This window comes from Pinus tabuliformis, chromosome 1_1 (genome assembly GCF_031772625.1).
Source record: "Pinus tabuliformis cultivar Carrire ecotype Pingquan chromosome 1_1, CPIR1, whole genome shotgun sequence".
NCBI classification, from domain to species: Eukaryota; Viridiplantae; Streptophyta; class Pinopsida; order Pinales; family Pinaceae; genus Pinus; species Pinus tabuliformis.
Window position 1 is genome coordinate 56,484,883 of NC_142297.1, and position 24,997 is coordinate 56,509,879.

The window sequence follows — 24,997 nt, forward strand, 5'->3', positions numbered from 1 at the left end:
TATTAAGTCTGAGATAACTCAGAACTCAGATATTTTTGTAAAAATCACAAGTATATATTCACCCCTCACAGAAGCTTAAGGGGTTGTTGTTATTTTCCTTTTGGAAATCTCACTTGCTGTAAAATTCTCAGAGAAATAATACAAAGGGAGAATGGAATTTCCAAAGCTTGGCGTACCTTGATGCATTGTGATGAAATGGTGAATGTTGCAGTATTCCAGAGTGTTTCATAAAACAATAAGTCTTTCTTAAATCTCTGTATTACATGTTTTTCGAGTCTTTTGTTCTCTTTTATTGATTAGATGTTTTACACTTAACAGCAAAGTAGAAGAATGGTTCCAGGATTTGATCTCTGATTACCCTGAACTCAAACTAAGCTATTATCTATGTTTTCTTCCGATACAGTGACAGAAGTGTAATCCTTAATTGCTGCACTTTAAAACTATATCTTTTACAGTGATAGACATTCCCAGGGATTCAGGTTTGCCCCTGAGACATCTATTCATTTCTCATAACTACTTTAGTAGAAATACTTAAACACTTTAGTGAAAATTCTTAAATGCTTTCACTGCTTGTTTTACCTGTTCATGTTATAAATCAAAAATTTGTTCTATGAAGTATCCAAATGGCCCTATAAGTTTCACCAATTCATCTCAAGATTTCTAGACACCTACAGCCATAGACCCCATTGCCCAATGATACTAGACTCTTTGAATACTACATCACAAGACCTGAAAGAAACTCTTCAACCAAAACACAAACAAAACCTGTGCATAATACCTAGCCTAAAACCCTATCATAAACAGATACAAATCATAAAGAGAGAGCCCTCTCTGATCACAGTTTGGCTAGAAACAGTGATCAAAAGATTGGTTAGTGGTTACCCCGGCCGTATTCCCTTGGGAGTCATAGGGAACAACCTGGGTGTTAACATAATTGGCGACTCCACTGGGGACTTCTTAAGATTTTTTTAATTTACTATCTATCTTCCAAAGCTACCATCAAGCCTGAAGCTAGCCAAGAGGCCTTAGGACTGTTTCTGTAACACAGGGACAGCTTTAGGGAAGAGCTAATTAGGGAATCTTCATCCTAGCTTTGAAACATATATAGTCTTTTCAAAATTCTGATCCAGTCCTTGCACACATATAACCTCCTATATAAGCGCTAAAAGAATAATTAGAAGCTGGCTCCCAAAAGAAACCCAAGGCACACTAGGGAAAACCCTGACCCTAATCAACCCATCATTGTTGATAATCCAAATATCATTCCAAAGAACATAAGGAGACAGCAAAAGCAGGAAAAGCCTGCTGATTCAGATATAAGCTCAGATCAACCTATCCCCGTTCCAACTCCTTGCAGAGTTCTTTTCCGCTCCACACCTAGTCCTTCTAGTTTACCATCAACACCTCAAAGCCCTCCTCTTCCATCTTCACCATCTGCACATACTCTTTCAACCAGTTCCCCGCTTGTTACCCATACCATTAACCCTGTTACACCTGTAATCCCTGTTGTTCCATTTGTTCCTGTTAACCCTTTAAACCTCACAAACATGGCTAACAGGTATGCACCTCTGCAGATACCAGCTAATGCTCCAGCCCTACCTCAAGACTACCAAACCAAAATCTCATTTTTTGACTCCCATGGCCCTTTGACAGTTGTCCAACATGCAAAGAAGATGCAAGACCACTTTGAGACCTATGAAATAGATGATGACAGTGTCAGGATGAGAATTTTTGTTCAAAGCTTAACTGGGGATGTCAGAACTTGGTTTAGATCCCTAAATGCAAACTCTATTGCAACCCCTGAGGACCTGTACCAAGAATTTACCAATAGATGGGAGAAAAAGAAAGACCCACTCCACATACTTGGTGAATATAACACTATTAAAAGAGGTCCCCAAGAAACAGTTTTGGAATATTGTGCTAGGTTTAACGATGTATATAATGCTATCCCACAGAACTTAAGGCCCCCTCCTGATTTGGCCCTGTATAACTTCCCTGACGGTTTTGATTCTGATATGGCCTATCAGTTGAAAGAAAGAGATCCTCCAACCCTTGCAGAAGCTCAAAGGGTTGCAGTCACTGTAGAGGCTAACTTAATTGCCAAAAGAAACCGGGCAAGGTTAGAAAAGAAGACTGGCTTCAAAGAAGAACCCTCGGGTTTTGATCAAAAGCTGGATGCAATACTCAATAGCATGAAGAGATTGGGTGAAAGAGTGGAATCAGTAGAAAGAAAATCATCATGGGAGGCATCACAAAGCAACCCTCCTAGAAACCCAAATTTTAGGAGAACTCAGAATCCAAACATAGGAAAGACAAGTGCTGACCAAGACATTAGACCCCCTTTTCAAGAAAACTATGTAGAAACTTCCACAGCCAATCAGCTCAATGAAGATCCTGAAATCAACTTAATGGGTCTGGATGGTAAAAGCCATGTTTTCTTAACACAAGAAGACCATGAAGAAGATAAAAGCAAAACATTCCAAACTAAATCAGGAGAGTCCTTTGACTTTAAACAAGGATATGATACTGCTGTCTATGAAGTCCATAAACAATATAAACTGAGGAGTAGGACTGTGAATGTAAACCAGCCCGACAAGATGAAGGATAAACAGAGGTCTAAAGAAACCATGGTCACAGAACCTTGTTGGCATTATGATTCAGGTGTTGTCCTTGATGGCAACCCATTCAGGTGGTAGATCACTATTCTTGATGATCAGCTCTCTATTTTTAAGAAGGACGCAGGCAATCTGTTCAGAAAGTGTGTCCCCGCAGGTATACCATGCAGAACCCGCGTCCAGGGACGCAGGCTAGCCGTTCAGGGGGTGCGTCCACCCAGTGCACACATTTCAAGACAGAGAAAAGCACGTGGGGATTTCTTGTGTGGTATCTAGCCGACGGTTTTGTGTTTCTATGGTGTCGGCTCGTGGTATTGTTCCATGTTTTGGGGAGGAGCTTGCCTATATAAAGCAAAGGAGTTCATTTGGATTAATCATGTTTTTGGTTGAACATCTTATGAGGGTAAGATCTGGTCTAGATCTAAACAAGGCGAATCTGATGGACCGAGATCTCTTCGGCTCTTGCTCGGATCTGTAGATCTGATTGTCTGGATTACTTCTAAAGTCTTGAAATCATCTTTGCCCAGAGGGACGCAGGTGCAGTAAGGGTTCAGGTGCGTCCGGGACGCAGGAGCGAAGCGTTTCAGGTGCGCTGGACGCAGGTGCAGGAAGGGTTCAGGTGCGCCGGGACGCAGGCAGTTCAATAGACTCAGTGCGAGGGACGCAGGCTAGCAGTTGACCAGGGTGCGTCCGGGACGCAGGCTAGCAGTTGAGCAGGGTGCGTCCAGGGACTCAGGTCAGCAGTTGAGCAGGGTGAGTCCAGGGACTCAGGCTAGCAGTTGAACTGGGTGAGTCCGGACTCAGGCTGGCAGTTGAGCAGGGTGCTTCCTTCTCTTAAAATCCTTGTTTATCATTGTTGTGTTCTGGGTTTTGGTCCTATTATTTTTGATCTGGTTACTACAGTTGATTGGTGATTCTCTTACACTTGATGATCAATTAATTCTTATGGATCCAGTTTGAAAATTTATGAAAAGTGGTCCTTGTATGAAAAGAAGTAGGGGGTTGTAGCTCCCTTCCAGGAGAGACTGGAAAACGAGAGAGAGTTGTAGCTCTCTGCAGGTTGCAGCCTGCGTACTTGTAAAGGACTGCATCAGTACAAAATCATTGTAAAAGAATTTCTAAATTGAAAGAAGATAGAGACATATTGCAGCAGGTGGTTTTCTCCCACATTGGGTTTCCACCTTACATCTTGTGTTCTTTGGTGTGACTGTCTATTTTCTTTGTTCATGCTCATTATTTTATGATACTGATATGCAAGAATAATTCAAAAGATCAAATAAGGAAGATTTGTTAAATTGCTAGATAATACTGATTCACCCCCCCTCTCAGTATTATTTCCAACAATTGGAATCAGAGCAGGTCCTTCAGAAAAGCTTGATCGCTTGAAGGTAGATCGTTCATCATGAGAAACTACGAGAGAGAAGCATCAATCAGGCCACCGGTTTTTGATGGGACAAACTTCAATTATTGGAAGGTAAGAGTTACTGCATATCTTCAATCTCTTGGTACAGAAGTTTGGGACATTGTAGAAACAGGCTATGCTTTTCCTTCAGCTACTCCTACAGATCCAGCTGAGAAAAAGAAGTATGAAACAAATGCAAAAGCAGTCAGTACTCTATTAGGAAGTATATCCCAAACAGAATTCATGAAGGTAATGCACTTCAAATCAGCAAAAGAAATATGGGACAAAATGATCACGAGCTATGAAGGAGATGAACAGGTAAAACAAGCTAAACTTCAAACTCTCAGGATTCAATATGAGACTCTCAAGATGTATAATGATGAAAGTGTGGCTAATTATTTTCTTCGAGTAGATGAGATTGTTAATTGTATGAAAAATTTGGGTGAAGAAATAAAAGAGTCTATAGTAGTTCAAAAGATTCTAAGATCATTATCCCCCAAGTTTGAATCTAAAGTATCTGCAATAGAAGAAAAAGAAAATCTCCGTGTTCTCACTATGTCTCAGCTACATGGAATTCTAACTGCTTATGAAATGAGAAAGGGAGGTCCATCAGACAGAAGGGAGGCTGCTTTTAAGGCATCAGGCAAAGAAGATCACTATGAAGCAAGCTATGTTCCAGAAGAAGAGGAAGAAGAATCAAATTTTGTCAGAAATCTTCAAAGGGGTTCTGGAAGGTTCAGAGGTAAGCTACCTTTCAAATGCTTTGCTTGTGGAAGAGTAGGTCATTATGCTGCAAAATGTCCTTATAAGGATAAAGGAAAGGAACCAGCTAGATGGAACAAGAAACAAAGTACAAATAAGAAAAGCTACTACACCCATGAAGATAGTGATGGCTTATCAAACAGTGATGAAGATGAACAAGGTAATAAATATAGGTTGTTAATGGCATTTGAAGATGATGATTATGAGGATGCTGTAGATGTGGATAACCTTTATGATGAAATTACTAGACTCAAGAGATGTATAGAAGAAAAGAACATGATCATTGATACTCTACAATTTCAAATTGATGAAAAGGAAAAACATCTTGAAAAATTAGAAGGTGAAATTGTTGGTCTTAGAAAAGAAATTGAGAAAACAAAAGCTATTAATCTCAAGTTTGTCAAAGGATCTGAAACTTTGGATGAGATTATCAGTGTGCAGCGGTCTCCACTAAATAAGACAGGTCTGGGCTATAATGGAGAAACTTCTCAAGCATCCACTTCAAAAAGTTATCTTGATGCAGCAAGAAGAAATGAGAAAAAGCACAATGAAGATCATCAGGTAAAGCAGGGACAAACTTCAAACAGAAACTATCAGGGGCAATCCAGCTTAAGGGTGAACAAAAGCCACAACCAGCCACAGGTAAAATCTTCCCAGTTTGGTTCAAAAATAGATGAAAATAGAAATTACAATCAGTTGGCTAGTAGACTCAATAACCGCAGAAGCTTCTTCAATGGACAATGCTTTTCTTGTCATAACTTTTGTCACAAAGCAGCTCAATGTGTTGCGTATAAAACAATCATGACTAGGGAAGCTCAAAAACAAAGAAGTATGACAGGGATTACAAAAAAGACCTATAACAGCTTTTCGGCTCTTGAAAATGAAGTTGAATGTTCTATTTGCAATAATTTTGGTCATGAAGACTTTGAATGCAGAAGCAGGTTTCAGGAAAGAAAGGAACAAGAACGGAAAAAGGAACAAGCCTCAGGAACCAAAACATGGAGAATAAAGGAACCTCAAACAGAAAGATGTGGGATAGCATTTTATGCAGAAGGACAGGAAAATCTATGGTACATTGACAGTGGATGTTCGAAGCATATGACAGGTGATAAAGAAAAACTTGAGTCTTATTCTATTTTAGAAAAGGGAAAGAAAGTCTCTTTTGGAAATGATACTCCTGCAACTATAAAAGGAAAAGGTATTGCTCCTTTAAAAGAAGATGTTAAGGCTGGAAATGTTTTGTTTGTTGATGGATTGAAGCATAATCTACTAAGTGTCAGCCAGATGTGTGATCAAAGAACCGAGGTTATATTCAGATCAAATGGATGTCTTGTTCGTGATCTTGATACAGGTAAAACAGTTCTCAAAGGGAAAAGAACTCCAAATAATCTATACATATTTGAAGAAGGACAACAACAATGCTATCTAAGCAAGGATGAAGAACACTGATTATGGCATCGAAGGTTGGGACATCTAAGCTTCTCACAAATAAGGAAAGCATGCAAATATCAGGCAGTTCGCGATCTTCCAGATATCAAAATTCCTGACAACACCATATGCAGATCATGTCAGTTTGGAAAACAAACCAGGACTAACTTTCCAGAGAAAGAAGGATCAGCTAGCATGCCTCTTGAGCTAGTACATACAGATGTATGTGGACCATTCAGGAAAAGAACACCTAGAGGAGAGGAATACTTGATATTATTTATTGACGATTTCTCCAGGTTTGTTTGGTTAGGACTTATGAAGCACAAAGATGAAGCATTCGAAAAATTCAAATCCTTCAAAGCCTTGGTTGAAAATGAATCAGGTCACAAAATTAAGTGCCTCAGATCCGACAGAGGTGGGGAATTTACTTCAAATGAATTTTTCGATTTCTGTGATGAACATGGGATAAGGAGAGAATTCTCTACAGCTAGAACTCCTCAGCAAAATGGAGTTGTTGAAAGAATGAACAGAACAATCCAACAAATGGCTCGTGCTATGCTTGATGAATCAGGAACTCCCGCAACTTTCTGGGCTGAAGCTGCACATGCTGCGGTTATTATTCTCAACAAGACAAATGTTCGGGTGAACAGCACTCAAACCCCTCATGAGCTTTGGAGTGGTAAAACTCCTTCGGTAAAGCATTTCAAAATCTTTGGGAGCAAATGCTATATCAAGAATACTGAGGAGCAGCTTGGCAAACTTGATCCTAGAGCAGATGAAGGCATTCTTCTTGGCTATTCTCCACATAGCAAAGCATACAAATGCTACAATAAAAGACTTGGCAGAATTGTTGACAGCATTGATGTAGTGGTTGATGAGAAGGGATACATTCCTAGGCAAATACATCGTGAAGACATCGAAGAAGATGAAAGCTACCCTCAAAGACAGAATGATGAAGAAGAATAACCTCAAGAAGAATCTCAAGAAGAACCTCACGAAGACGTAGAAGAATGAACAAGAATAGAAGAAAAGACTCCATCCAGATATGTTCAGAAGAACCATCCAGAATCTCAGATCATGGGACAAAAAGAAGCAGGTATACAAACTAGAAGAATAGTTGCAGAAGCTTCAAGCTATTTGGCATTACTCTCCTCTACTGAACCACAAAATGTGAAAGAGGCATGCAAAGATGAATGTTGGGTGAAAGCAATGGATGAAGAACTTGAGCAAATTGAAAAGAACAACACTTGGGAGCTGGTTCCTAGACCAAAGGATAAGAATGTTATCGGAACAAAATGGGTCTTCAAAAATAAATTGAATAAAAATGGAGAAGTAATTAGAAACAAAGCCAGACTTGTTTGTAAAGGGTATGCACAGCAAGAAGGAATAGACTTTGAAGAAACTTTTGCTCCTGTTGCAAGACTTGAGGCCATCCGAATGTTCCTTGCTCTCTCAAGTTTTCAAAACTTCAAAGTATTTCAAATGGACGTAAAATCAGGCTTTCTGAATGGAGACTTGGAAGAAGAAGTGTACATTGAACAGCCAGATGGGTTCATTCTTGGAAATGATCCAAATCTTGTATGCCGATTGAAAAAGGCTCTCTATGGTCTCAAACAAGCCCCAAGGGCTTGGTACTACCAGTTGGACAAATATCTTCATCAACAAGGTTTTTCAAAAGGTTCAGCAGATAGCAATCTATATATAAAAGTTGAAAATGACAAATTGCTAATACTTGTTGTGTATGTAGATGACATTATTTTTGGCAGCAATGAAGAAGCTATGAGTCAAAGCTTTGCCTCAGTCATGCAGAAAGAATTTGAAATGTCCTTGCTAGGAGAACTGACATACTTCCTTGGTTTGCAAATCCAACAAAAGGAAGGAGGAATCCTTTTATCTCAAACCAAGTATCTCAAGCAGATTTTGAAGAAATATGGCATGGAAGATGCAAAACCAGTATGTACACCCATGGTCACAGGATGTAGTCTCAGTGCAAATGATGAATCTGCAGCAGTACATCAACCAACCTACAAATCTATGATTGGAAGTTTACTATATTTGACAGGTACCCGACCGGACATCATGCATGCAGTTGGAATAGTTGGAAGATTTCAGGCAAATCCGAAGGAAACTCATCTTCAGGCAGTGAAGAGAATTTTCAAATATCTTCAAGGGACTCAAAATTATGGCTTATGGTATCCTAGAGATACAGATCTCACTCTTCATGCGTATACAGATGCAGATTGGGCCGGAAGCGTGGATGACAGGAAAAGCACAAGTGGTGGTGCGTTCTTTATGGGTTCCAGACTGGTATCTTGGTTCAGCAAGAAATAGAGTTCAATTGCCTTGTCTACAGCTGAAGCAGAATATGTTGCTGCTGCATCTTGTTGCACCCAACTCCTTTGGATGATGCAGACTTTGCAGGATTATCAAATCACTTGTACACCTCCAATCCCTATCTTATGTGACAACACAAGTGCAATCAGCATCTCAAAGAATCCGGTTATGCATTCAAAAACCAAGCACATACCAATCAAGTACCATTTTCTCCGAGAACAAGTACTTGAACAGAAGGTCAAGTTGGAGTATGTTCCTTCTAAGGAACAAGTTGCTGATATTTTCACCAAACCGTTGCCCAGGGACACTTTTGAATACCTCAGGCAAAAGCTGGGGGTTGTTGATGCATCATCTTATTGTTGAACATCTTCTTATTGGTGGTATAGGCTCAGGGTGAGCACATAATGCATTGTTGGCATTATGGAGAAGGAGATCTTGGAAATAGCTGCAATATGTCTCTATCTCTTTCATGGTGGTACGTTGCTGCAGATCAGGTTCATAGGGGGAGCATGAGCGTAGGGGGAGCATACCCTTTGCCCTTGATGTCAAAGGGGGAGAATGAAGCTGAAGATCATGAGGTTGCCATCAAGTCCAAAGGGGGAGATTGTTGGCATTATGATTCAGGTGTTGTCCTTGATGGCAACCCATTCAGGTGGTAGATTACTATTCTTGATGATCAGCTCTCTATTTTTAAGAAGGACGCAGGCAATCTGTTCAGAAAGTGCGTCCCCGCAGGTATACCATGCAGAACCCGCGTCCAGGGACGCAGGCCAACCGTTCAGGGGGTGCGTCCACCCAGTGCACACATTTCAAGACAGAGAAAAGCACGTGGGGGTTTCTTGTGTGGTATCTAGCCGACGGTTTTGTGTTTCTATGGTGTCGGCTCGTGGTATTGTTCCATGTTTTGGGGAGGAGCTTGCCTATATAAAGCAAAGGAGTTCATTTGGATTAATCATGTTTTTGGTTGAACATCTTATGAGGGTAAGATCTGGTCTAGATCTAAACAAGGCGAATCTGATGGACCGAGATCTCTTCGGCTCTTGCTCGGATCTGTAGATCTGATTGTCTGGGTTACTTCTAAAGTCTTGAAATCATCTTTGCCCAGAGGGACGCAGGTGCAGTAAGGGTTCAGGTGCGTCCGGGACGCAGGAGTGAAGCGTTTCAGGTGCGCCGGACGCAGGTGCAGGAAGGGTTCAGGTGCGCCGGGACGCAGGCAGTTCAATAGACTCAGTGCGAGGGACGCAGGCTAGCAGTTGACCAGGGTGCGTCTGGGATGCAGGCTAGCAGTTGAGCAGGGTGCGTCCAGGGACTCAGGTCAGCAGTTGAGCAGGGTGAGTCCAGGGACTCAGGCTAGCAGTTGAACAGGGTGAGTCTGGACTCAGGCTGGCAGTTGAGCAGGGTGCTTCCTTCTCTTAAAATCCTTGTTTATCATTGTTGTGTTCTGGGTTTTGGTCCTATTATTGTTGATCTGGTTACTACAGTTGATTGGGTGATTCTCTTACACTTGATGATCAATTAATGCTTATGGATCCAGTTTGAAAATTTATGAAAAGTGGTCCTTGTATGAAAAGAAGTAGGGGGTTGTAGCTCCCTTCCAGGAGAGACTGGAAAACGAGAGAGAGTTGTAGCTCTCTGCAGGTTGCAGCCTGCGTACTTGTAAAGGACTGCATCAGTACAAAATCATTGTAAAAGAATTTCTAAATTGAAAGAAGATAGAGACATATTGCAGCAGGTGGTTTTCTCCCACATTGGGTTTCCACCTTACATCTTGTGTTCTTTGGTGTGACTGTCTATTTTCTTTGTTCATGCTCATTATTTTATGATACTGATATGCAAGAATAATTCAAAAGATCAAATAAGGAAGATTTGTTAAATTGCTAGATAATACTGATTCACCCCCCCTCTCAGTATTATTTCCAACAAACCTAATGACAACATAAACTTGCCTGCAGAAGAAATTGTAGTTGAGGAGGTTACTGAACTACTGTCCCCACTACAACAGCCCATGGCAACTTCGTCCTCTCACCCTAATCCAAACATTACCCCTCAAGACATGAGTACAAGGGGCAGGTTTCAAAGTCAAGATGAAATCCAACAAGAAGATTTAATGAACAAAGAAAGGACTGTTATCCGTGATTCCAAAACCCAAGTTGACAAACCTTTTGACCTAGGTACAGAGATTGGAAAGTTAAAGATAGCAATTCCCCTCTCAGAGCTAGCCAAGCATGACATTTATAAACAACAGATCAAGAAATCCCTTCAACTCACTAATAGTAAAGATGATGTAAACGTGCTAGATGACACCCCAGAATTACTGTTTGGTCCAGAGGTAGATGGAAAGGAAATAGTCACAGGGGTTTTACCTTTTTATGTCAGCTTGCATATACATGATAAAATACTGCACAATGCAATGTTTGACTCAGGTGCCTCTCACAACCTGATGCCAAAAGCAGTCATGGAAAGATTAAACTTGGATATAACAAGACCATACAAAGACCTGTTTTCCTTTGATTCTAGCCAAGTCAAATGTTTGGGCCTAATAAAAGATTTATGTGTGTCTCTGGTTCAATATCCCAACAAGACCATTCTAATGGATGTTGTAGTCGCTGATATCCCACCCAAATATGGGATGCTGTTATCAAGATCATGGGGAGCCAAGCTCCAAGGCTCCCTGCAATTAGACATGTCATATGCAACTATCTCTATCTTTGGGCAACCAAAAAGACTTTATAGAGAAACACTCATGAAGTATATGGTCAGCAGTGAAGAAAAGCCTCAAAATTTTCCAATATATGCTGTTCATTCGGACATAGACTCCTTCATCCTCTTCAATGACAGCACAAGCCTCTCAGACAATGACATTAGGACCGGAACACTCATGCAACATCAAAACATTGATCGAACAAGTAACACCTGCGAAACATCAATTAGCCCAGCAATACACATTGTCCCCCCTCTAGTTGTCAAAGACTGTCAAAAAAGTGATGAAATTGCCCTAGAAAATAAATGGGAAAAGAAACCCCAACTCATGCTCACATTGCCATCCCATGAACAGAATTCTAAATCTCCTGCTCAGCAAGATACCCTGTGGGTCCTAGAATTTGATGGCTCAGTTAACAAGTTAGGGGCAGGAGCTGGAGTGTGGATACATAACCAAGAAAAAGACTATGCAGAAGGCAGGGCTTACAGATTGAATTTTAGATGCACTAACAACATGGCAGAATATGAAGCTCTGTTGCTAGGCCTCAAGATAGCAAAATCATTACAAGCACCTAGGCTCTCCATCATGGGGGACTCTGATCTAGTAATTCAACAAGTAAAAGGGAATTTTGTCACCAATGACAAAAGATTGAGGTCCTACAGGTCTGCTGTAATTGAAATATTAGAGACCTTCTCTGAGTTTGTTATCACAAAAATTTCAAGGGGCCACAATCTCCATGCACACAGCTTAGCAACATTTGCCAGCACTTTCAAATTCCCACTAGAACCCAATAACTGTTTCACAGCCGAGGTCAAATACAGACCCTCTATTCCAAACAATGTCAAAGAATGGCAAGTATTTGAGGATGACATGCAAATAAACAATTTTTTAACCTTGCAACAAGAGTTCATAGGATTAAATATTGATATTGATGGAGCAAGTCAATCACAAATGCTTGAGTCAGCAAGTCAATCACAAATGCTTAAGTCAGCATGTCAATCACAAATACTTGATGGAGCAAGTCCATCACAAATACAGTTTCAACAGTCTGCTCACCCAATGTCACCAAGAACAGCAAAACAACTACTGAGTCCAACCATTTTCAACAATGAAAACATTCAGAAAATTCACCAAATTGAATGTGAAGAGATGAGCAGTGCTGAAGTTGAAATCATACAACTCAAAGACAACTTCCTTCCAGTAGGCCTCACCCCACTAGAGGACATTTTTGATTCAAATGATGTCCCTAGGAAGCCAAAGATGCAGCCATTAGATGCAGCAGTTGAAGAATGCAACATTGGTACTATTGACAAGCCTAAAACAATAAAACTATCGGCTTCTTTGCCCCCTGATCAAAAGCCCAAATACATTGACCTCTTTAAAGAGTTTCAAGATGTTTTTGCTTGGGGTTATGAGGATCTAAAGTCCTATGATACCTCTGTTATCCAGCACACCATTCCCCTCAAGCCTAATCAAAAACCATTCAAACAGAAATTGAGAAGGATTAATCCTGTGCTCCTTCCTTCCATTGAAAAGGAATTGCATAAAATGTTCAAAGCTGGTATCATAGCACCAATTAGGTTCTCTGAGTGGATTTCAAATTTAGTCCCCACTAGAAAGAAAACGGGTGAAATTAGACTTTGTGTAGATTTAAGGAATTTGAATCAAGTATCACTCAAAGATAACTACCCTTTACCCAAAATGGATCACATTCTTCAAAGAGTAGTAGGGGCTTCGAGGATATCATTGCTTGATGGATTCTCAGGCTTCAATCAAATCCTAGTACACCCTGATGATCAAGACAAAACTGCATTTACAACCCCATGGGGAACTTTCAAGTATGTGAAAATGCCCTTTGGATTGAAAAATGCAGGGGCAACGTTTCAAAGAGCAATGGACATTGCTTTTGCAAAAGAGATTCATGAATTCTTGGTCATTTACTTAGATGATCTCACACCCTTTTCAAAATCTGACCAAGAACACTTGAAGCATTTGAGACAGATTTTCATAACGTGCAGGAAATATGGTATTTCCTTAAACCCCAAGAAGTCATTATTTGGCTTGCAAGAAGGGAAACTCTTAGGACACATTATTTACAAAGATGGCATAAGAATTGACCCAGATAGGATACAAGCTATCCTACAAATGCCTTACCCAAGAAATGTCAAGGAGTTGCAAGGATTCTTAGGGAAAATCAACTTTTTAAGAAGGTTTATCCCGAATTTAGCAGAATTAATCAGATTACTAAACAATATGCTAAAGAAAGATTCAAAAGTCAAATGGACTGTTGAAGCAAGACAAGCCTTTGAAAGTATAAAATTGGCCTTGACTCGGACCCCAGTGTTAACTAATCCTCAGTTTGACAGAGACTTTATCATTTTCTCTTTTGCCTCCCAGCACACTATTGCTGCTGTTTTATTACAGAAAGATGACCAAGGGAATGAGAAGCCCATTGCCTTCTTCAGTAGAGCTCTTAGAGATGCCCCTCTAAAGTACCAAATAATGGAGAAACAAGCCTATGCTTTGATCAAAGCTATTAAAGACTTTAGGATTTACATCCTTTACTCCCATGTTGTGGCTTATGTATCAAGTCCTATTGTCAAGGACATTCTCACACAAGAAAACTTAGAGGGTAGGAGAGGAAAATGGATTGCCAATATACTAGAATTTGACATTGAAATAAAACCTACGAAGCTGATAAAAGGACAAGGTTTGGCCAAATTAATGACAGAAGCAATTTTCCAAGCCTTAGATATCAACCAACTGGACAGTGAAACAGAGCTGGCGACTCCAAAGATCAATGTAGCCTTTGAACAATCTCCTTGGTACTCTGATATCTGTTATGTGTTACAAAACCTGTGTGCTCCCCCAGGACTGTCCAGAACTAAGTGTAGGTTCCTAAAAATGAAAACATCTAGATTTTGTGTGATGGATGGAAATCTACTTTGGAAAAACCATGAAGGTATTTTGTTGCACTGTCTAATAGAGAATGAAACTAACAATATCATGCAAGATTTCCATGCTGGAGACTGTGGTGGACATTTGTACTGGAAGTCCACTGTGGACAAGATATTGAGGGCTGGTTATTACTGGCCCACTATGTTCTCTGATGTTAAGAAATTTACAGCCTCATGCCACAAATGCCAACTGTTTGAAGGCAAAAGACAGTTGTTGCCACTTCCTTTGAAGCCCATTGCAACAGAGAGACCTTTCCAACAATGGGGCTTGGATTTCATTGGGGAAATTCATCCCTCATCTTCAGGGCAACACAGATGGATTCTAACAGCAACAGACTACTTCACCAAGTGGATTGAAGCTGCCCCATGCAGACAAGCAAATGATTCAGTAATTATTCAGTTTTTGGAAAACAATATACTGGCTAGATTTGGCTGTCCAAACAAGATAATAACAGACAATGCTGCTGCTTTCAGATCCAAGAAAATGGTGAACTTCTGCCATAAATTTCACATTACTTTGGGCCATTCTACAGCTTACTATCCTCAAGGAAATGGCCTTGCTGAATCATCAAACAAAAGTTTAATAAACATCATAAAGAAAGTGCTGGAAGAAAACAAAAAGAACTGGCATAAGAAACTAGTAAATGCTTTATGGGCAGATAGACTAACAACTAAAAGATCAATTGGGACCAGCCCATATGAGTTAGTCTATGGATTAGAAGCCAAATTTCCTTCATCACTAGGAGTGCCGGTTATGAAGCTTCTGCAAGAAAGCCAAGCAGAGCCAAATGACATGCAAAGAAGGATTAACCAGATAATTTGTTTACAGCAGACCAGAGAACAAGTTTTTAGCAGAGTGCAGATACTGCAAGAGAAACTAAAAAAGGCCTTTGATAGAAGAACCAAAGCAGAAGATTTCAATGTAGGGGACAAAGTTTTAAAGTGGGATGCAAGAAGAGAAGAGAAAGGGAAACATGGAAAGTTTGACTCTTTATGGAAAGGACCATTTGCTGTCCAAGCAGTGCAAGGTAACAACACCTACTTCCTCAAAAGTCTGACTGAAACTGACTTGGATGAAGGTCCTGTCAATGGCAGGATGCTGAAGCACTACTTTGACTGTTCACCATGAGTGGAATCCAAGGATTCATTGTATATATGCAGATGTACATATTGTTTTCTGTTTTAGATTGTAAAATACAGTTTTCCAAGTGATTCACCAACCAGCAAGAGGCAAATAGAATCAGAGGTCTTCCAAGAAAGAAGCACACAATTTTGACATATTAATGCAGCAGATTTCAAAGATTAAGATGGGCAGTCAAAGAACAAGGCAATCTGACCTGCTGTTCTTGGTCTTTCAAAAGAAAAACCATCCCCATGTGGAGCCACTGTTGGATACCTATACCAATAGGTTTCATATTTCATGATTGGCCAAGGAAAGTCCAAATATGCTCTGCTTTGGTATCACAAAGATCCCATATTTCCTAGAGAACAAGAGGTGTGTAAATGGTTTCAAATGTTGAGGACCTTATTTCAATTTTGTGGATGATTCAACAGTTTAATCTGGATCATGCCATGTTTCAATTTTGAGTTATAGAATAGAGAAAGAAGTCTGTCCAAACTGCTTAATCTTGGCAGACCAGTAGTTCAGGTAGAGAAGAAAAGGTTCCCAACAGCTTAATCTGGGACCTTGGAAGAGATAAGGGTAGAAGTAGATAGAAAAGAATAACGAAAAGGCCAAATAAAAGAAAAGGCAAGTAAGGGTTTGCAAGCCCAAATGCACCCTCCAAGGAGAAACAAAAAATGCTAGGAAAATAGCTGGGTAAGCAGTTGTGGTTGCAGAAAGGGTACTTTCACCGTGGCACATATGTCAAAAGATGTTTTGCCAAGGCAAAATCTATCAATGGACAAAGTGGTTAATTCCATCAAATTGCAGCAAGGAGCATCACTAACCTCCCTTTCCCCCTTCATCTCATTACTAACATTCCCTTTTCAGCTGAGATTTATGGAGAGATCATGGTTTTAGGGTGGTTCTAGTTCATTTAGAAGCCACATTTCTTGTCTAAAAACTTTCTATTGTTTGATCTAGTCTCTAAACTAAATCAAGTTCAGATAAACTCAGTAAGATCCCCTTCATTTGCTCCCCTCATTCATATTAACCTCTAATTTTACTATATAGCTCCCCTATCTTACCCTCCCCCTAATAATACTAACACTATGGTGTATAAAGCCCCAAATCTTATAAATACTCCTTCCCTTGGCATTATAGCCATATGTTCTTAAAAAGGAACCAAAATGACCTCTGGTCACTTTGGTGAACCTGTCCCACCCCACTCCCCCTTGCAAAAACCCAACTTACCTTTTGAAACCCTCATTTGCATTAAAAACCTCATAATAACCCTTTTTTACCCCTAAACCCTCTTTGCAAAGATTACCAAGGTAATAAACCCCCTTTAGCCTTTGTTCCAAGCATTAGCGCGGGGTCCAATATTAATTCAAATACATTCAAAACCTTGCAAAAAACCCATTATTAAAGTTGTCCGCCCGCGCATATAACCCGAGCATGTTGTTGCTTCGCCCACCGTCGGATCAAGTCCTGAGGATCCGACGATCCACAATGATATCGGAGCAGCCCCCGCAGCCGACCGTTAACGCCCGAGAAGGTGACGTTGCGTCACGTCAGGGCCACTCCACGCGTCGCGCGATGAAGGCTCTCGAAGCCGGGTCTGACAGTTCTGAGACCGTACCTAAACCCTCCCGAGAGACCGTAGCGGCTAGCCTTAACCGTAACCGCTACGGTCCTAACCGCCAACTGTTTTCCACCAATACATCGCCACGTCATGTCCGCTTGTCCTCGCCCCTGTTATTCGTCCACCTGGCCGCTGACATGGCTGCCACTGCACCATCCCCCATGGACCAACAGTGTACTGCCACGTCACCCGATGACGTCAGCTGACGTCACTTGACCTTGACCCACCAATGACGTCATGCTGACATCATCACTAAAAAGCGCCAAAATCATAAAAAAACCCATATTAAGCCAAAAAAGTCTATTTTTCCATTGTTTGCGCATTTCTCTACTGTTTTCTCTGCATGAGCGTTTACGTCCTAAAACTCTGCCAACCTGCTCAATTGACCAAGGCGACCTCCACAGCATCAACCTTGCACGCGTACATGGCCTCTATCCGTAAATTACCAGGTATTTTTCGTTTTCCATCCTCCATACGCCTGCAATTGAAAATAAGACTACTCAGAGGGCTAGACAGAGGATAAAACTCATAATTTCACCGGCCATTTCCCTCTGCATTTACCCCATTTCTAATTGTGAAATCCAAAAACGCCAGTTGAGCCTTGTTGCCCGTATTTTCACCAAAAAAGGGGGTATTCTCTGCGCATTCCCAAAAAACTCTTGTTTACATAATTCACCTATTTGAAGAAGACATAGTGAGACCAGATAGTAGCTCAGTCCCTGAGGTAAACAGTATTTCAATTGTTGTTGTATAATTTCTTCCTCTGATACCTGAAATTCAAGACTGTTTTTACAAAAAGCACTTCTGTTCTGTGCTGGTGCTTTTAAGCCATTTAATTAGAGTTATTGAGCTTACAGAAAGCCATGGACACTCCTATTGCTCTGAATATCAAGCCCCTCAATGCTCCTCACCAGGAATTAGCATGGAAAGCCCTGGGAGATATGGATTATCAAATGCTGGACTGGTTCCTTATGGGCTCCAAATACAATATCCAGATGATGAATGAGTTGAAAGCCCAGCACCTGAGTGGGGCAGACATCTTGGGAATTTGGGACTCAAACTTGCCCATCTACAACCTCCCCCAAGTAAATCCTATGCCAGAGTTGGTCTACAGCTGCCAGGAATGCTATGACCCAAACCAAAGAGCTGTCATCAGCCCCACAGGCTCAGTCCTGTTCCAGATTACCCCAGAGAGCATAAATGAAATGCTGCACTTCCATACTGCCAAGCAATTGACCCCCCTCCATATGCAGAATTTGATAAAGAAAGGGAGCAAGCTGTCAAGTGACCAACTTATTAAAATCAATCAGTTGTTTGTAAAACCAGGCTCTGAATCCATCAGAACTCCTCCTATTGGATATCAGTACTTGAATGAATTGGGCAGGATGTTAGTGGATTTGATCAGCTATGCCCTAGGATTCAAGGGAATGGAGGATGTGGATGATAGCATAATGGCAATGCTGTCTATATTCTCTCCTGGTAAACCCCCAGCTGTACTCTATGACTATGCTACATACATTGCAGAAAAAATCCATGAGCAGTTTATGAACTTGAAGAGGGAAAGACTATTCAGGTATACCTCATATATATACCACCTATTCTTGTTCTATCAGCCAGCCACCTTCTCTTTTCCTTTGAAGCCACTCAATGCCCAGGGAAGTCCAAGGTCAGTTGTGTTCTGGACCTCTGTTTTTCATCATTCCTCTGTATCACCTTACACATACTCTGAGTTCATTGATTTATTCATTTATCCAGCCCTGACAGTATTGCATGGTACTCCTCCTCCTAGACTAACTGATGACATGAGGAGAATTCTCCATTTGAATAAGTCCTACAACATTGGTAATTGGTACCTCTACCAAAACCACACAGTCATCAGGATATATAGCTGTGAGTTGAACCCTTTTAGGTTGCCAAGGTATGTCCCCATGAGGCTCTTTGCTTTGGAATATTTCAGACAGTTTGGGAACTCAGACTACCTCCATTTTCAGAGCAAAAACAAGAAGTCACGGTTAAAGGTAAGGAGCCAGCTAGGTCCTTTCCTATATAACAGAAAAGAGGAGGGGTGGAAGTAGTCAGACAATATCCTGGAGGGCCTCAGACCGCAAACCAGCTTTGAATGGATACCCTATGACCCCAATCATTTTGTCTCCCTCAGGAGGATAAAATATAAATTGGGTAGCTATGCACACAAGAGACAACCTGAGATTGAACAGTATGCCAATGCATCAAGTTGGGAAGAGGGTACCCTAGAAGAGGAAATTACTAATGAAGAGCTAATAGAGAGAGAGGCTAGAAATATGCAAAAGGAAGCTGACTTGGAAACTTGTGGACAGGTGCCCCTCTCCTACAAAAAGCAGCTTGGAGCAGCTACTACATCATCAACAACACAACAGCAAACTGCCGAAAAAGCACCACAGACTGCCAGCAAAGATAAAGGGAAACAGGTGGAGCAGCCACCTCCATTTACAGAAGAACAAGTGGAGACATTACTACAACAGCAAGAAGAGATGGAGCAGCAGGAACAAGGGCAGCAACAAGAAGAGGTACAATATGATAAACAGCAGCCCTTGCAGCAAGAAAAAGTTATTGATGCTCCAAGTTCCTCTGAGCAACAGGCTCAGAAAATAGTGCCTCCTGGGGCAGAAACCACTTTTGACACATCGGTCCTCCAAACCCCACAAAAGGAGGACTTAACCAGGAAAAGAGATAGAGAGACTCCCCTGACTTCATTCATCAATCAGGGAGAGAAAAGACAAAGGCTGAATGACTTCCCAGAAGATGATATAGCGATTAGACAAGCAACGGGCATGGGCCCACCCAGCGGAGAAGTCTCAGCCAGTTCATTCCAGCATGAACATGATAGGGTTATAGGAGGAGAGGTCAGCTCCTCCAGCCAGCACACAGAAGGACAGGTAAGCATCAAACAGCAATTTATTGATATTAAAAGGAGGAGTGATCCTATTAAAGTACAGTTGTACAATCATTTGCTGAACCTGGCTCCTACCAATCAGCAAAGACTCATGTCTGCCTTTGATGTAAGTGAAGGCAAGATGATCATGAGTCACTTCATGCCCACAACTCTGCATCCTCAATCTACCTCGGATTACCTAAGAACCAACATGGAGGTTCTGGCTAAAGACATACACCCGAGGGATAAAATCGAACCACATAAACAAACTGGTGAAATGGTGTATGCCTCCTTGGCAGATGAAACATTGGAGAACTACAAATTGAAGAGCAGCCTTGATAACACAGCCTCTCAGCTGGAATTGGAGAGAGCATCATCACAAGCCAAGGACAACAGGATCAAGTCCTTGGAAGATGTAATTATAGAAATAGGACATGATCCTAAAGATGTTAAAGGTATCCAAGAACTCTTGAAGCTAAGGGATGCAGACATGGCGGCCTTAAGAAAGAAAATCAAGCTCCCAGCTACCATCCATCCGCAAACAGACGAGGTTGCCCAGCAAAGGCAGGAAAAGGATGCCACAGATATAATGATATCCCTGTACAAGGAGCTAGTTCGAACTCAAGACAAACTTGGAGAATCAGAAGCTGCAAAGGCAGCACTACAAACAGCATTAAAGAAAAAAGAAGAGGGCCAACCCTCCCAGCCTCCTCCTGTGATAATCAATCTTGAGGAAGCCCCTCCAACAACTACTCCTCCTCCTCAACAGACAGGGCCTACAACATCAACTCCAGCAACAGCTACACCACCAACAGAGCAGACTCCTAGTCTGGACATGCAGAAGCTGCAAGCGGAAATCCAAGTTCTTGAGGCTCAAATGAAAGAGCTTGATGAAGTCAAAAAATCTTTGACTAAGGTGAATGAAAGATATGATAAGAGCAAGCAGAGTGAGGCTGCAAAGGAAAGAGAAATAAAGGCTCTAAAGAAGAGGATAACTGAACTTGAAAAGGAGCTCACACTAGAAAAGGTAACAGCAGAGCTAAAAGCAGTCCTCTGGGGTAACATTGGTCGGTCCATCACCAATCAGTGGCAGTATATTGAGACTATGGATGAGCAAATAGTACTCATTACCAAGGCAAACAGGGAAATACAGAGAGCTAGAGCAAGCCTTGGCCACATGCCAGATGCTGCCAACAGAATGATCAATATTTTGAATAACAAAACTAGCTCTCAACTAGCTACCATGGGAATTACTAACAGGACTGAAACAATTTCAGTAGCTAAAAGAGTCCTGACACTAAGAAACCTAGTTGGAACGCTGGAGAGGAGAACACAGGATATGCAGACCGAGATCAACAAATTCCTGGACAGATTTGTGGCATTACAAAACAGAGGCCTCCCCAGCATATTAAGCAGTGTAGGAAGGCTGCTTACCCTGGAAAATTACATCAAAAGGGTCGATGCCCATGCTGCAGCACAAATAGCAAAACAGCCCAGTACCTCAGCAGAAACAGGGCCAGCATCAGGGCAGAATTTGTATGATAGGGTGGATAACCTGTTTTTCATTATGAATGAAATTGATCACCTGTTTGATACACCACCAAATTTCTTTAAGTATACAGAAGCAGATGAAACTTTGGAGGCAATCATAAGACACCAATTGCCCACACAGGAAATATGGAGGAATTTGACACAGGTAATCTTATCAGGCCAGAACCTGTAGTGTTAGTTTTTCTCCAGTTTATGAACAGTCATGCACAGGCAGAATTTTGGTGGATAAATCCACAAGGAAAAGACAGATGCTGAGCCAACTCAGCAGGGCTATTTACTCACCACAACAACAATCACCATCACAAGGTAGCAGACCCAAAATACAGCGCACAAGCCATAAAGTCGGGTTCTCCAGCATTTGATCAAAGTATCTCAACCGACTCAGCAGCTCTCAAAGGCCAAAATATCTTCTGACAGAACATCAAGACGCCTTTATTTTGTATTCAATGCTGTAATAAATTTCTGATAATAATATCTCAAAAGTTGGTGAGAATATTAAGTCTGAGATAACTCAGAACTCAGATATTTTTGTAAAAATCGCAAGTATATATTCACCCCTCACAGAAGCTTAAGGGGTTGTTGTTATTTTCCTTTTGGAAATCTCACTTGCTGTAAAATTCTCAGAGAAATAATACAAAGGGAGAATGGAATTTCCAAAGCTTGGCGTACCTTGATGCATTGTGATGAATGGTGAATGTTGCAGGATTCCAGAGTGTTTCATAAAACAATAAGTCTTTCTTAAATCTCTGTATTACATGTTTTTTGAGTCTTTTGTTGTCTTTTATTGATTAGATGTTTTACACTTAATAGCAAAGTAGAAGAATGGTTCCAGGATTTGATCTCTGATTACCCTGAACTCAAACTAAGCTATTATCTATGTTTTCTTCCGATACAGTGACAGAAGTGTAATCCTTAATTGCTGCACTTTAAAACTATATCTTTTACAGTGATAGACATTCCCAGGGATTCAGGTTTGCCCCTGAGACATCTATTCATTTCTCATAACTAGTTTAGTAGAAATACTTAAACACTTTAGTGAAAATTATTAAATTCTTTCACTGCTTGTTTTACCTGTTCATGTTATAAATCAAAAATTTGTTCTATGAAGTATCCAAATGGCCCTATAAGTTTCACCAATTCATCTCAAGATTTCTAGACACCTACAGCCATAGACCCCATTGCCCAATGATACTAGACTCTTTGAATACTACATCACAAGACCTGAAAGAAACTCTTCAACCAAAACACAAACAAAACCTGTGCATAATACCTAGCCTAAAACCCTATCATAAACAGATACAAATCATAAAGAGAGAGCCCTCTCTGATCACAGTTTGGCTAGAAACAGTGATCAAAAGATTGGTTAGTGGTTACCCCGGCCGTATTCCCTTGGGAGTCATAGGGAACAACCTGGGTGTTAACAATAATAACATCTAATTTCTTTTCAAATGTAGAAGGTTCTTCTTTGAAAGGTGTTTTTTGTTTAGCTCTGGCTCTAGCTCGTTTAGATATCAGGTTGACCTCAACACTGACAGCTATACTCTGTGTCTCTTCTAAGTTTCAGGGAGCTCTTTCCCTAAGTTGGTATGCCATATCAGAGTCAAATGCACGAGGGAATTCGATCAAGGCCAAATCTGGGGGAGGTCTAAGATTCTGAGGAATAATATTGTAGATATTATTGAATTTGGTACAATAATCTTGGATAGTTTCTTGTGTGTCTCTTCTTAGGTTCTCATACTCTTATAAAATGTGGAGAGGACCTTTCTTCTATTCCCATCTGTTCAAGAAGGTCTGATAAAGAGCTTGTGGGTCATTGATACTGTTTGCAGGGAGGGCTCTGTTGTGCCCTACAACAACCCCCCCATTTCATATCATTCTTATTTTTCAAAAATTAACATATGGAATGGGTCCCTTTTAAAATTTTGGCATCAATGCTTGCATGTTCAAAAAAGGCCACATAATCAAAAGAGCTTTCATGTATTTAAGCCTTTTTGGGACATTAATGTTTCAAATAATAAACAATCTTTTATTATTGCGATAAAGCGATCGCAAGATCGCATATCGCAACAACATGAGAGATGCATTCAAATGGCATTTTGGTTTCCGCCGATGCGATATCGCTATCGGCGATCGGAAATGTTACATACACACCAAGTAAAGGCACATAACTCATGCCCCGACGCGACGCTATATCGGCGATAAGCTATCGGCGATACCTCATGTGAAACCGCTTTGTGATTTAAATCCCGACCCGATGCGATATCGCTATCGGCCGTCGGCAGAATTCCGCGCACTTCGGTAAGGCACTCGGTTCCTACCCCCGATGCGATGCGATATCGCAATCGGTAACCCCAAACCATTTTATATGCACCTACTTCTGTTTCCATGCGCTAGCCCGATGCGATATCGCTTATCGGCTATTGGCACGATCTTTTGGTAATAATTGTGCAGCACCTATTCCCCGAAGCGATGCGATATCGCTCATCGGTGGTCGGCAGTCTCAAAAGCCATCACTTAAAGCTTTAATTTTATATTCATATCCGGTTGACAAAGCGCGAATCCCAAAATGTCGTTAAATGCAAGGGATAAGGTAATGCGTGTGTATTTAAAAGATTTTTCCCCTTCGATTAATGAACACTTGCGTTTAACCGCCAGAATATCTGTTGCACGCTTAAGTGAGTCATTCACGCGGATAACGGTGTAATCATCACATTTAATGGGTAGCAGGCCTCAAATCACCATTAATGCATCTGCAATATCCTCTTAGCGATTGGATCCACAGCCACTTTTGAGAATTAATCTCCCCATGCTTCAAATGATATATCTATCCCACCGTGAAGCGTTATTGCTATTATGTTGTTACGATTTCTCTTGCAATTGTGTAGGATTTGGCTTTTGAGAGAAGCTTAAGCATGATGGGGAAAAGATCCAAGAGGGCTAGGGCTACAGGCTCTGTTGTTACACCTGTAGCAGGTCAAGCTGCCGCAGATAAGAAAAAAGGCCTCATTTCAGATACTATGTGCACTGGTCTTAACAAGACTACATGGCAGGGCACATATAATTTACTAGAAGCTGAGCAACCGCAAGTTTCAGTGACAGTGGCTACTTCAGACTCACTCAAAAAGTCTGATGCAACTATCAAAGAGTTAGCTGATTCCTTTCTTCAAAGAATAGCGGCCAGAGAGCAAGTCCTTCCCTACACTGATGTAGTGCGATGGGAAATTGAGGAAATTCCAATCATTGACAGAACATTCCACACAAGAGACGGACGGATTTTAGGGTCGTTCAAGCCAGAGCACCTGAGGGAAATGTATCATTTGCCTGAGCCAGAGAAAATCTACAACAAAGACTTCGTGGAGAAGTTTGCAGCTGAAAATGATGTACCATCTGAGCCCATTCAGGATTGGAGGCAGAACCCGGCCAAACACAAGCACGAAAGCTCGGGTAAGTACTCCGTCGATTCCTTGGCTTCTCCCTATTGCTATGCGGGAATTATGATGTGTAGGCTATGGGGATTACATGATTCTGCCAATTTCGATATAGAAATGGTTCCCCTAATGGAAGCAGCTGTTAATATTTTTTTCATGGA